Source organism: Typopeltis vanoorti, chromosome 18, assembly GCF_054136105.1.
Source record: "Typopeltis vanoorti isolate ZY-2024b chromosome 18, IOZ_Tvanoo_1.0, whole genome shotgun sequence".
NCBI lineage: Eukaryota > Metazoa > Arthropoda > Arachnida > Uropygi > Thelyphonidae > Typopeltis > Typopeltis vanoorti.
In genome coordinates, this window is record NC_143566.1 from 8,812,781 (window position 1) to 8,825,640 (window position 12,860).

Below are 12,860 nucleotides of genomic sequence, written 5' to 3' on the forward strand. Positions count from 1 at the left end.
AATGCGGTTTCGATATAAAACAGTCTACAAACTATAGTAACCCTTTATCTTTTCATATATCTTCGTTAAATTTGCGTCTGCCCATATCGCACATGTAGTTATAAGTAGCAAATTTAGGGGAAATACCCCTTAGCACGCATGTACATCAATTGTTTACCATATAAAGTATTTATTGTTAAAAATTGTCTTCGTTTTCTGCCAGGAAAGCACATTAAAAATCATAAGTGTGTAATCTCAAGCTGAGCGCTTTATTTTTTGGTGAGTTACATACAATATGTAATGCTTTTTTTTATGTAAAAAATATTTTTATAGTAATGGCCATTTAGAACGCTTTTGCGATATGGTTGAAAATGAAATTATTGAATTAATTGATGGAGAAATAGTTTTAAATGAGGAGGAACTGGTACAATTAATAGATAACTTCGAACCAAAGTGGGGAAAGTTCTGCTGAAGATTCTGATTGTGATGAATCTGTTAAAGAATTCAGTTTAAAGAAATTAGCAGAAGGATTGGACTTGGCAAGAAAGTTATTTTATGGATAATGATCTTCCATTGGAGTGCTCTGGAAAATTCACGAGACAATTGGATATTTGTTTAGCTCTGTATTATGAACTTAATAAAAAATTGCAGCATAGTGGTAAGCAAGATTTTATTACTGACTTCTTGATAACTAAACCAACTGAAGTATGCAATGAGAATTATACAAATGATGTCCAAGAGATTTCAAGTGATGATGACATCTGGCCACTCGTAAATAAAGAACATCTACGAAATGTTAATTTTGAAGAGAGTGATGACGATTAAAATATACACTTTATTTTATTTTGCCTAAAACATTTATGTATTATGTGCAATGAAGTTTACGTACAATTTATAATTTTTTATAATTTTATACTATGTATTTGTTTTCTTAACTTACATGAATTACCTGAATTAAATAAAAATATTTTTTTGTTGGATATGTCATTGTTTATATGATCTTAAAAAAAAACGATTTCGGAACCTAACGCTACTTTTTCTATGTGATCTGAGTCTCGCATAACGCGATTTATATAATGCAGCATTTTTGTGGAACTTAGCATAAGCGTTATAGGAGGGTTACCTGTACTTTATTTAGCCAACCTCCTAGAAGACTTTACACATGGAAAAGTCCCAGAGACAGCTGTAGGAACCAGATTGACTATATAATGATTAAAAAAAGATTCCGCAGTAACATATTATTATTATATTATTATTATTACCCCAAGACCTCATGGAGTCAAAGACTCATCTGGGAAGTCCTTTTATCATCTCATCATACCGTTTGTAATCTTACAAGCCAAAACATACCCAAGGGCTGATATTGGATCAGACCACAACCCTGTGGTCATTAAAGCAACAATAAAATTAAAGAAAACAGCGAAACCCATAAACATACAAAAATATGATCTTGGCTTCCTTAAAAATCAAGAAATACAAGATAAATTTTTAAAGGAACTAGCACAATCCACTACTGTTAACATTCCTGATTCCACCAAGTATCCTTATCCTAAAGATGAGATTGAGGATAGATGGCAAAAATTTAAATAGGGCATAAAAAAGACAGTAAAACAAAATTCTCAAATTTGAGAAGATGATGAGTAAACCCTGGATGAACGAGAAGATACTGAAAATGATGGAGGAAAGAAAAAAATGCAAAATTCGTCCTGAATACAAGAGCTTAAACAAGGAGATCGGGAAAGAACGTAGGATTGCAAAAGAACTATGGCCCAACAACAAATGCAAGGAAATTGAACTTTTGAACAAAAAGCACAAAACCAGACAACTTCATGCAAAAGTTAGGGAGCTAACTAGCAAATCTTGCAAGAGGGTAGGCTCTCATTGCATTGAAGATATCAGTAGAAACATCCTGGAAAAAGACAAAATAAGGGATAGATGGGTAGAGTATTCAAAGAAACTCTAGATAAGCCAATGCCAGAAGATTTGGAGGGCCTACTATTCTTAACTGGGAAGTAACAAATGCCATTAGGAAACTGAAACCAGGAAAAGCTCCAGAAATGGATGGAATTATGGCAGAATATCTAAAGGCTTTAGATGATAAGGCTATAAGATCACTGACTGACATATGTAACAAAACATATGCAACTGGACACCTGCCAAAAGATTATAAGCACTCGACATTCCTACCAGTACCTAAAAAATCGAAGACAATCAAATGTGAAGAGTACAGAACAATCAGTCTGATCAGTCAGATAGCAAAAGTTATGTTATATATCATCCTAGAAAGAAATAAACATAAATTCAAATCGGAAATTAATGAAACACAATCTGGTTTTCAGGAAAATAAAGGAACTAGAGAAGGACTCTTCAACATTCCCAGTAAAGAAGGGTGTCAGACAAGGCTATGTTCTTTCCCCTATATTGTTTAACCTCTATACTGAAAATATCTTCCAACAATTAGAAGAATTTAAAGGAGTCAGCATAGGAGGCAGGAATATAAACAACTTAAGATATGCAGATGATACAGTACTGCTAGCTGAAAATAAAAAAGATCTTCAAAACCTACTAGAAGAGATGCTGAAACTAAGTGAAAAATATGGATTTAATTTCAACTTCAAAAAAAAACCCCAAAACCATGCTGGTAACAAGAGAAAAAGGGAAAATACCTGATATAAATATTAAGATCAGAGGAAATACGTTACATCAAGTAGAGAGTTATATATATTTGGGTCAACTAATTACAGAGAATGGAAAGTGTGATAAGGAAATATTAAGAAGAATAGAAATTGCTAGATCAACCTTCATTAGTATGAAAAACATTCCGACCTCAAGGGAAATTCACACAAAAACAAGAATTAAGCTGTCCAAATGCTATGTATGGTCAACACTGCTATATGGAGGAGAAACCTGGACACTATCAAAATATTGTGAAAATAAACTAAAAGCCTTTGAAATGTGGATCCTCAGAAGAATTCTTAGGGTCCCACGGACTGCCAAAAAAACTAATTTAGAAATATTAAAAAGAGATGATTGGAGAAGATAGGACTCTGTTGAAAACCATTAAGTAAAAGAAAACCACCTGCCTTGGTCACATACTAAGGCATGAATCCCTACAAAAAGCACTTCTAGAAATAATGATACAAGGAAAAAGAAGAAGAGGAAGACAAAGAACAAACTGGATGGGAAATATTAAGGACTGGACCCTTTTGTCCTATGAAGAATGTAAAAGAGAAGCACAAAACTATACATGGTGGAAGCTCATAGTAGTCAACCTCCTGGAAGTAGATGACACCTGACAAGACATTCTGAATGCAGCTGAAGTTTTCTATGTTCCTGCCTGTTTTCATAGTTTTGGTCAAAAGACCAAATTTTTATTGCTGATTTTCATGTCAGAATTGCTGCAGCTGTTATTCAATTTAGTTAGAATCCTGGAGATTTGCAATGGATGTATTTAGGAGTACAACAACATCATATGCATAGAGCATAGAGCTAAGTTTGATATCTCCAATTCTAATATCTGGAATAATGCTACTTTCTTTCATAATGGGATCCCTAAAGATAATGATTAAGAGTGGAGATAATGTGCATTTTTGTTTTACACCTGATGTTACATCAATAAAACTGTGTATTTTCTTCAATTCTAACTGCTGACATACTACTTAAATATAATGCCCTGTATAATGTTCCATTTACCCCATATAACTGTAGTGTTTTGAAAAGCTTTTCCCTGGGCACCTTGTTGTATACCTTTTCCAGATCTACAAACACTAAGTACAGATCCTTTTCCCATGATTTCACAACTATTTGTTGTAAATTGAAAATCTGATACTGACAACCTTGATTTGACTTGAATCTGACTTCTACTTCTCCCAGTTTTTCTTCTACAATTTTTCTCATTTTGAGTATGTTTTCATAAATCCTACTCGGAACACTCAATAGAGAATTTGTCTTTAATTCTAACAGGAGTAGCCATAGTATTCAACACAAAATACGAGGCTAATCTTCTTGAATGGCAGGCAGTCTCAAGTAGAGTAATGTGGGCAAATATGAGAATGGGGAACTGGACAATGAGACTTATTTGTGCGTATGGTCCCACAGAAGGTTCTACTAAGGTAGAAGTGGAGGAATTTTTTGACGCTTTAGAAAAAGCAACTGACGCAATGAAAAGGGAAAAGTTGGTCCTTGTTGGGGATCTAAATAGCAGAGTAGGAAATGATTGTCAGACATATAAAAATATTTTGGGAAAATTTGGAGAAAAGAGCAAAGCTAATAATAATGGCAAATATCTGTTGGATTTCTGCTCAGGACATGGACTGGTTATTACTAACACCATGTTTCAACATAAAAATGTGCACAAATTCACATGGAGAGAAGAGGCTAGGAATAAGAAAAGTCTCATTGACTATGTTATTGTTGATAGTGATGTTTTTCTCCCTGGTGCAGGACACCAGAGTGTACAGAGGATTTGAAATTGGAAGTGATCACTATTTAGTCTTGAGCAGGATAAAATTGAATTTCATATTGAAAAGAATAACATGTAAGAAAGTTTTAAAGCAAATAAAAGTTGAGCAGCTCTCAGATGTGAACTGTAGACTAAAATACAGAAAGATTATTGAAAAAAAAAACGAAAGAGTTTGAGAACAGGAATCAAACCTTGGAGATTCAGTGGCAAACTCTGAAGAAAACATTGATTGATTCTGCCAGAGAGGCATGTGGTGAGGTTGTGTGTAAGGATAAAAAAATCAGAACTCCCTGGTGGACACAGGAAGTTAAAGAGGCAGTGAAGGAAAAGAAGAAATCATATCAAACGTTCCTGGCAAATAAGTCAGCTTTTAGTCTTACAGAATGCAGAGACAAATGTAAGAAAGCTAAACAGTGTGTAAAACTAGCTAAACAAAAGTCATGGGAGGACTTTGGCAAGAATATAGAAAATAAATATCAAGAAGGTGGCAAAATATTCTGGAGGTTGTTGAAGAAGCTTAGGAATGGAGGAAAGAGTGCTGTAAAAGGAGTTAGAGATGATAAAGGTGACATGAAAACAGGAGAAAAAGATATCTTGAAGTATGGAGTAATTACTTTGAAAAACTGCTAAACGAAACGAGCAGTGATGACAGCACAGTGATAAAAAACACTGACCAGGCATACAGTCAGGAATACATATCCATACTTGAAGTAGAAAAAGCCATCAAAGGCTTGAAATGTGGAAAGGCAGCAGGAGTAGATGATATTCGACCAGAAATGCTGAAGTATGGTGGTATAAGAGTCTTACAGTGGCTGCACTGCATAGTCCAGAAAGCCTGGACTGAGGGACGAATTCCCGATGATTGGAGTAGAGCTCTCATAGTACCCACATATAAAAAGGGAAATAAAACTGCATGTGAGAATTACAGAGGTATTTCCCTACTGAGTGTTCCTGGAAAGATCTATGCAAGTATACTTGAGAAACGGTTGAGAAGAATTGTGGAAGAAAAGCTTGGTGAAGAACAAGCTGGATTCAGGCCAAATAGAGGCTGTCAGGATCAGATCTTCACTTTACGACAAATAGTCGAGAAAGCATGGGAATATAACAAAGATCTGTATTTAAGTTTTGTCGATTTGGAAAAGGCATATGACAAGGTGCCAAGAGAGAAGCTATTCAATATGCTGCAGTTATATGGTGTCAATGGGGCATTATATCAAGCAATACTTAGTCTTTATTTGAGTTGTAAGTCAGCATTTAGAATTGAAGGAAGTACAGGAAGATGGTTTGATGTTAAATCTGGTGTGAGACAAGGATGTACATTATCCCCTCTGTTATTCATTATCTATATGGATCACATTATGAAGGAAAGTGGTGTTAAACATTATATCAAAATTGGAGATGTTAATGTCAGCTCTTTGCTTTATGCAGATGATGTTATACTTCTAAATAAATCTGCTACAAGTCTGCAAGATTCTCTGACTAAATTGAATAGCTGTTGTAATAGATATGGTATGAAGGTCAGCAATAAAAAGACAAAGACAATGAAAATAGGCAGAATCATTGAAAATGTCAACTGTGTTGTGAATGGAGAACCTGTGGAACAAGTAAAACATTTCAGCTACTTAGGCACGATTTTTACTGAAGATGGTAAATTAAATATATAAATAGACAACAGAATCAGCAAAGCTGGTATGGTGGGAAGTCAACTGAATAAATTCATATGGAATAAGAGAGAAATTAGTGGGAACACTAAATTAGCTGTATACAAGACTGTGTTCAAACCAGTTTTAACTTATGGATCTGAGAGCTGGGTCAGAAGTAAAACACTTGACCAAAGACTAGAGACCACAGATATGAGAGTCCTGAGAAAGATTAGAGTCTTGAACAGATGGCATCAATGGCAATATCGTATTAAAAATGAGGATATTAGGAAAGAACTTGACATTGTCAGCATCCAGGAATGCATTAGCAGAGCTAATCTCAGGTGGTACAGTCTCTTAAATAGAATGGGAGAGGAAAGAATAGCAAAACAAATGTTCTCTGCCAGATTGGCAGGAAAACGACCCAGAGGAAGATATAGGTGGATTGATATGGTACAAAGTGCCTTAGATGATAGAAATATAATATCTGATAATGTTGGAGTCTTGACAAGTAACAGACTGATTTGGAGGAAAATTGTAGATCGGAAGTTAGTAATGATGTAAATTTTTCATGTAGTACTATCATATCCTGTACACCCCTTGAGGGTACAGGAATTTGATGATGATGATGAACTGTGAGAGCGTTACTGCAGTAATTTGTAATTCAACCTACTGAACAGGCCCTCTGAATTATGCAATGTAGCCACTGCAAAACTTTTATATGTCCATGTTTGAGCATTTTTGGTTGAATATCATTTACTCCAGCTGCCTTTCCACACTTCAAGTTTTTGACTGATTTTTCAACAGGGTATATCAATCAGGTTATTGATATACCCTGTTTGTATTTCTCTTGAAAATTTCCAGCTACAGTTTTGTCACTGCTTTCTTCATTTATGACTTTTAAGTAATTACTCCAAACATCTACAATATCCATTTTTTTTTCTTCCTCTCTTTCACTTTTTTAATTCACATATATGAGTTGCTATGTTAATATAAATATCTGAATTAATATATATTAAGTTTCTGTGGTTTAGCAGTTTTGTAGACTGGATGATCCGTGGTGTGCAAGATAGGATGACAGAGGAGTGTTTGCCTGGAGGAATGATAGAAAGTGTGGCTATGACATTTAAGCGGGTTGAAAGGATGGGATGGATGAGATGACTGTGATGGTGGGCATGAATGACTTGAGAGGCAATGTAAATCAGGTGGCAAAGGATCTGCATTCATGCTTGAGTTTTGTACAAAAGAAAACACAGAGAGAAAAGATAGTGTGTTACCCAGGTATGATAATGATGAGCTCGGCAGAAGAGCAGTAATAATGAATAGCATAATAGTCAGAAGAGAGGATTCGAATATGTGGATTCTTAGAGGACATTTGAGGACAGAAAGGAACATTATGTAAGAGACTGCTTGCATTTGAATGAGGAAGGATGTAGGCATCTGGAGAGATTGCTGTTTTCTGAACGAGTCAGTGTGTCAATGCAGGGAAACTAGAATTCCCAGGATGGATGGTAGCAGGGGGTGGCCTCTTGTGGGATGGGGGACGACATTAGGTAACACTGAGTCAAGTGGAGTCTGGAAGGGATAATGATAGGTATAGAAGCAGTGACATTTTTATGCTTTATACTAATGCCAGGAGTATCCAGAATAAAGGAGATAAATTGGTGGTGCTGATAGCATCAGCCTTGCCAAGACTATTGGGATCTCTGATATGTGGTTGACGGAAGATGATATAATAACAGTAATGGAGGTAGCAGGGTACAGCATTTTTTGGCAGGATAGGAAGGGAAAATGTGGTGGTGGAGTACTGCTTATGATAAGTGATGACTTATGTCCTCTAAGAGTGGAGGCTTTGGAAGGCAGTGACACTAATGGTTTTGAAAGCATATGGTGTGAGGTGGAAGTGGGCAAGACAGGATATTTGGTAGGGTGTTGCTACAAGCCAAGGAGCAGGAGATGTTAAGGCAGTTGAGGCTTGGCAAGTGCAAGAAAAATTATTGTTATGAGAGATTTTAACTGCAGCAGTATAAGTTGTGAATAGGAATATGCATGTGGTGATAAGGGAATGGAATTTCTAGAATTCTTGAGGGACAGATGTCTTAGGCAACATGTAATAGAGGGAACAAGAGGTTCAAGAGTTTTGGATTTGGTCATAGGAGAGAGTGACATGTGGTTTTGACTTGAAGATGAATAGACATGCAGGAATGTCAAGGAAAAGGGAACATATGTGGAATTATAAGGTGGGTGATTATAATAGTCTTGGGCCAGTTCCATGGAGGACAGAATTGGAAGGCCTGGATATCATTAGTGCTTGGGAAATTGTGAAGGAATATTTGTTAGCAGCAATAGTAAGCTATATTCTACGAATGAAAAAGTGGACACAATTTAGTGTAAAGTGGATGATAAACAATATCAAACTGGAACTGCAGGCGAAAAAGAGGTTATGGAGATGTAAGGAGAGGGAGTGGAGAGCAGATGCATGAAGAATATAAGACTTAGGCCAGGAGAGTGACAAAACTGGAATATGAGAAGAGATTAGCACAAAGATCCAAAGAAATCCTAGGGAATTTTTTAGCTATGGTGAATAGGAGGAGAAATGATTGTGGAAGAATGATGTTGTGGGATAAAAATGGGAATAGAGTGACTGATGCAGAGGACATAGTGTTGTTGTTCAATGAACACTTTATTGGAGTAGAGTATTTAATCCTGGAGAAGTGAGTTTTAATACTAGAGGGATAGGGCAGGTTAGAGGTTTAGAGGTGCAGGAGGAGAGTGTGTTCCAAATACTGAGTACTAGGGATGTCAGTAAAGCAATGGGACTGGATAGTATTCACCACAGGTTTTGAGAGAATGTGCTACAGAACTGACAGAGTGACCATTGACCTGGCTTTTCAATGATAGTCTGACTGTGGGAAAGGTACCAATCAATGGAAGGAAGGTAAGATAGTGCCATTGCATAAGGGCAGTAGCAGACTGGAAGTGTCTAATTATAGGCCAATTTGTGTTTCATCTGTAGTTGTTACGATCTTGGAGAAATTAGTGAGGGACCATATACTGTGTTGGGCAGATGAGGGGTAACGTTATCTGTGGGAGTCAACATGGATTTGTTAAGGGGCACTCTTGCTTTAGTAATATGATTGCCTTTTATGATAAAGTGACAAGAGCAGTTGATGAGGGAAAGGCATATAATGCCTTTCCCTCATCAACTGCTCTTGTCACTGTTGCATCAACCACACAGCTTATCATGGATAAGCTGTGTGGATAAGCTGATATTTAAGTTGCAGTACATGGGTTTAGATGTTGTCAACTGGATTCAGGATTGACTGTCTGATAATTATCAGAGAGTTGTGTTGTCAATATCAAGAAGGCAGAAGATTGCAAGTGGGATCCCACATGGCTTAGTACTGGGACCTGTATTGTTTAACCTTTATATCAATGATATTGTAAATGGATTGCAGGGAGATATTCAGTTGTTTGCAGATGATGTCAACCTGGGACGGGTTATTACTAATAGTGCAGATGTGGCAAGCCCTGCAAGAGGATTTGAATAAACTAGACAGATGGGCAAATGAATGGGGTGTCAGTTTAATGAAGCAGAATGTAAAGTCTTGAAGTTTGGGATACATCGATGGGAGGCTGCATACTTGATTGGAGGAGCTGTACTGGAGGAAGTAGGGGGAGACAAGTGATCTGGGGGTGATGATTGATAGAAAACTATTGCAAAGGTGGTGAAGGTAACCCAGAGGATTGCTGCAATACTGAGAAGGACTCTGACTTACAGAGATAAAAGAGTTATCGTTCCATTGTATAAGACCCTGATCAGACCACACTTAGACTATTGTTCTCAAATTTGGTCCCCAGGATTTGAAGGGGCTCAATTAACTGTGGAAGGCAGATAACAAAGATAGTTTCAGGACTGTACAATGTTAGTTATGAGGATCAGCTGAGGGAATGTAGACTGCAGAGTTTGGTGGATAGAAGAAGGAGAGGTGATATGAGCGAGACTTTTAAACTGTTGAGAGGTAGTTACAGGGTTGACACCGGGCAGTTCTTTCACTTGGTGGAACAGCGGGATGGAGCGATGACAAGGTGCCATCCCTGGAACTTACGAAAGGAAGCTGTGAGCAAGAGGGTGAGGGGATGGTTTCTTTGCGTGGAGGGTGGTTGAACTGTGGAATGCATTGCCTGATCGAGGTGAGAGCAAGAAGGGTCAGTGAGTTCAAGGAATGGTTTGATAGACTGTTTCCTAGGAAGGACCTCCCACGATGAGTCTCTTGACTCCATGGAGACCTGAATAATAATGATAATAATAATCATTTCTCCTTTTTTATTTATTTATTTCAAATTGAACCAATATGAGGGGGAAGGATAAAAATTTCTGATAAACACGTAGAACAAAAATGATATTAAAGCAACTGATATAACCACAAGAAAGAACATGTCTTTAAACTCTTTAACCTAGAATACATAAGAAGACATGTGAGCGATTTTGAATAAATTGAAAGACACAGAGGTGCAAGCCATCACCTCTGTGTCTTTCACAGAGGTGATGGCTTGTTTTTTATGCTGCATATGTTTGTTTCTTATGCTCACGTTTTTTATGCTGCAGGAAAAGTCTGTAACTGAGATTTACAAAACTTTGTGTGAGACTTTGGTGGACTGTGTTCTAGCATATTCAACGGTTGCCGTATGGGTGGCTAAGTTTAAAACTGAGCATCTTGAGATAAGCAGATGCACCTAAGTCAGGTAGCCCTTCTACAGCAATCTGAAAACATCGATGCAGTGCATGCCATGATCCTTGATGATAGATGAAAACCAGCCAGAAATATCGCAAAGACAGGGGATATCCAGGAAATGAATTGGTGGCATTATCCACCAACATCTGGACATTCATATGCTCTCAGTGAAGTGGGTCCCCAAAATGTTTGAATGCTGACCAAAAGAGGAAATATGTGCTGTCATCTCATGTGATTTTGGGTCATTTTGAGAAATCAGGTACAAATTTTTTTGGCTCATATTGACTGTTGATGAAACTTGGCTTTATCACTATGACAGGACCAAACAACAGTCAGTGGAGTGGAGGCACAAAGGTTCTCCATGGCCAAAGAAGTTCCGAACCGAAAAGTCAGCAGGGAGGGTTCTTGCCATTGTCTTTTGAGATATGGATAGTGTGAACCTTACCAAGTATCTCAAAAAAGATGAATCTGTTACAGCAGCAGTGTGTTCAACAGCTCTAAAGGAGAAATGCTGCAGAGAAACTGAGCAGAGGTGTGTTACTTTTGCAGGACAACACACCTGCTCACACTGCTCATGAAACTTAACAGGTAATACACAACTTGGGCTTTCAATGTCTGTCTCACCCACCCTATTCGCCAGACCTGGCCCCATCTGACTATTTCCTATTCTCAAATTTAAAGAAATACTTGAAACAAGAAAACTTACCACAGATGATGAAGTCATATCTGCAGCTGAGGACTGGTTTATGCAACAAGGGAAAGGCATTTTTTCTGAGAGTATTGCAAATTATACAGCAGTGTTGTTACCAGTGTATGACACTTTTATTACTATTATTATTACTATTATTATGGGCAACTTCAGGGAGTCATTAGACTCATCGAGGGAGGCCCCAAATCATATTCATCACAACTATTTGACATTCATACAGTATCTATCATACCTTGCCTTAAACTCATTCACTGTCACAGCATCCACGACAGACTCAGGGAGCGCATTCCACTCATTCACTACTCAAAAAGTAAAGAACCCAGCTCTAACACCTTTACTAACCACACTTTTGCCCAGTTTCCATGGATGTCCCCTAGTCCTCCCACAAACAGCCCTGTTCTCAAAAATATCTTCTGAATTAATTTTATAGAAACCCTTCAGTAATTTGAATGTCTCAATCATATCTCCCCTCCTCTGCCTATCAACCAATTTTTGCAACCCACAAATCCTCAACCTGTTCTCATACGGTTCATTCCACAGACCTGCTATCATCTTGGTCACTCGCCTCTGGATCCTCTCCACCACCTCCCCCATCAAAAAGAAACCTAGGTGACCAAATCTGAGCACAGTAGTCTAGATGGGGTCTTATCAAGGCTCGATACAGAGGAACAATAACCTGCTTGTCTCTGCTTGTCAACATATTCTTCAGCAACCAAGTGATTTGATGAGCTGATTTGGCCACTTTTGCAATGTATCCCCTAAATTTCAACTCCTTATCCACCAACACTCCTAAATCTCGTGCCTCATCAATTTCCTGGAGCATGGTTCCACCAATGCAGTAAACTGCCACCAATCTTTTCACCCCAAAATGCATGACCTTACATTTTGCCACATTAAACTGACATCCATTCTCCTTAGCCCAGACCTCCAATCTATCCAAATCATCCTGCAAAATTTTGACGTCATCTGCATTCACTATTGCCCTACCCAACTTCGCATCATCCGCAAACAAATGAACTGTTCCTCTCAGATCCTTTCCTATATCATTTATGAACAAATTAAACAGCAGTGGTCCAAGAACAGATCCTTGTGGCACACCACTAGTCACAGGCCGTCTTGTGGACTCTACTCCTGAGTAAACCACTCTCTGATATCTCTCCGTCAACCACCCTCCTATCCATGTCACCAACCCTATGTCCATTCCCATATGATGCAATTTACTGATTAGAATTCCATGTGGTATCCTGTCAGAGGCCTTAGCATGGGGTCCAGTAGAATCACTGTAAACCCATTGCCCTTATCCAGTTCAGCCGTCACTGTGTTATAATACGTGA

At 37.8% G+C, this 12,860-nt stretch overlaps 1 protein-coding gene across 1 annotated transcript in view; it reads left to right on the forward strand.

Moving 5' to 3' along the window:
* The first annotated feature begins 212 nt into the window (after positions 1–212).
* The window catches only part of TBC1D16 (TBC1 domain family member 16), a 419,175-nt gene continuing 406,527 nt past the window's right edge, over positions 213–12,860 (forward strand). Inside the window, exon 1 of the mRNA XM_090408622.1 lies at positions 213–258. The gene's annotated coding sequence lies outside the window, so the exon portion shown is untranslated. The remainder of the gene's footprint in view (positions 259–12,860) is intronic.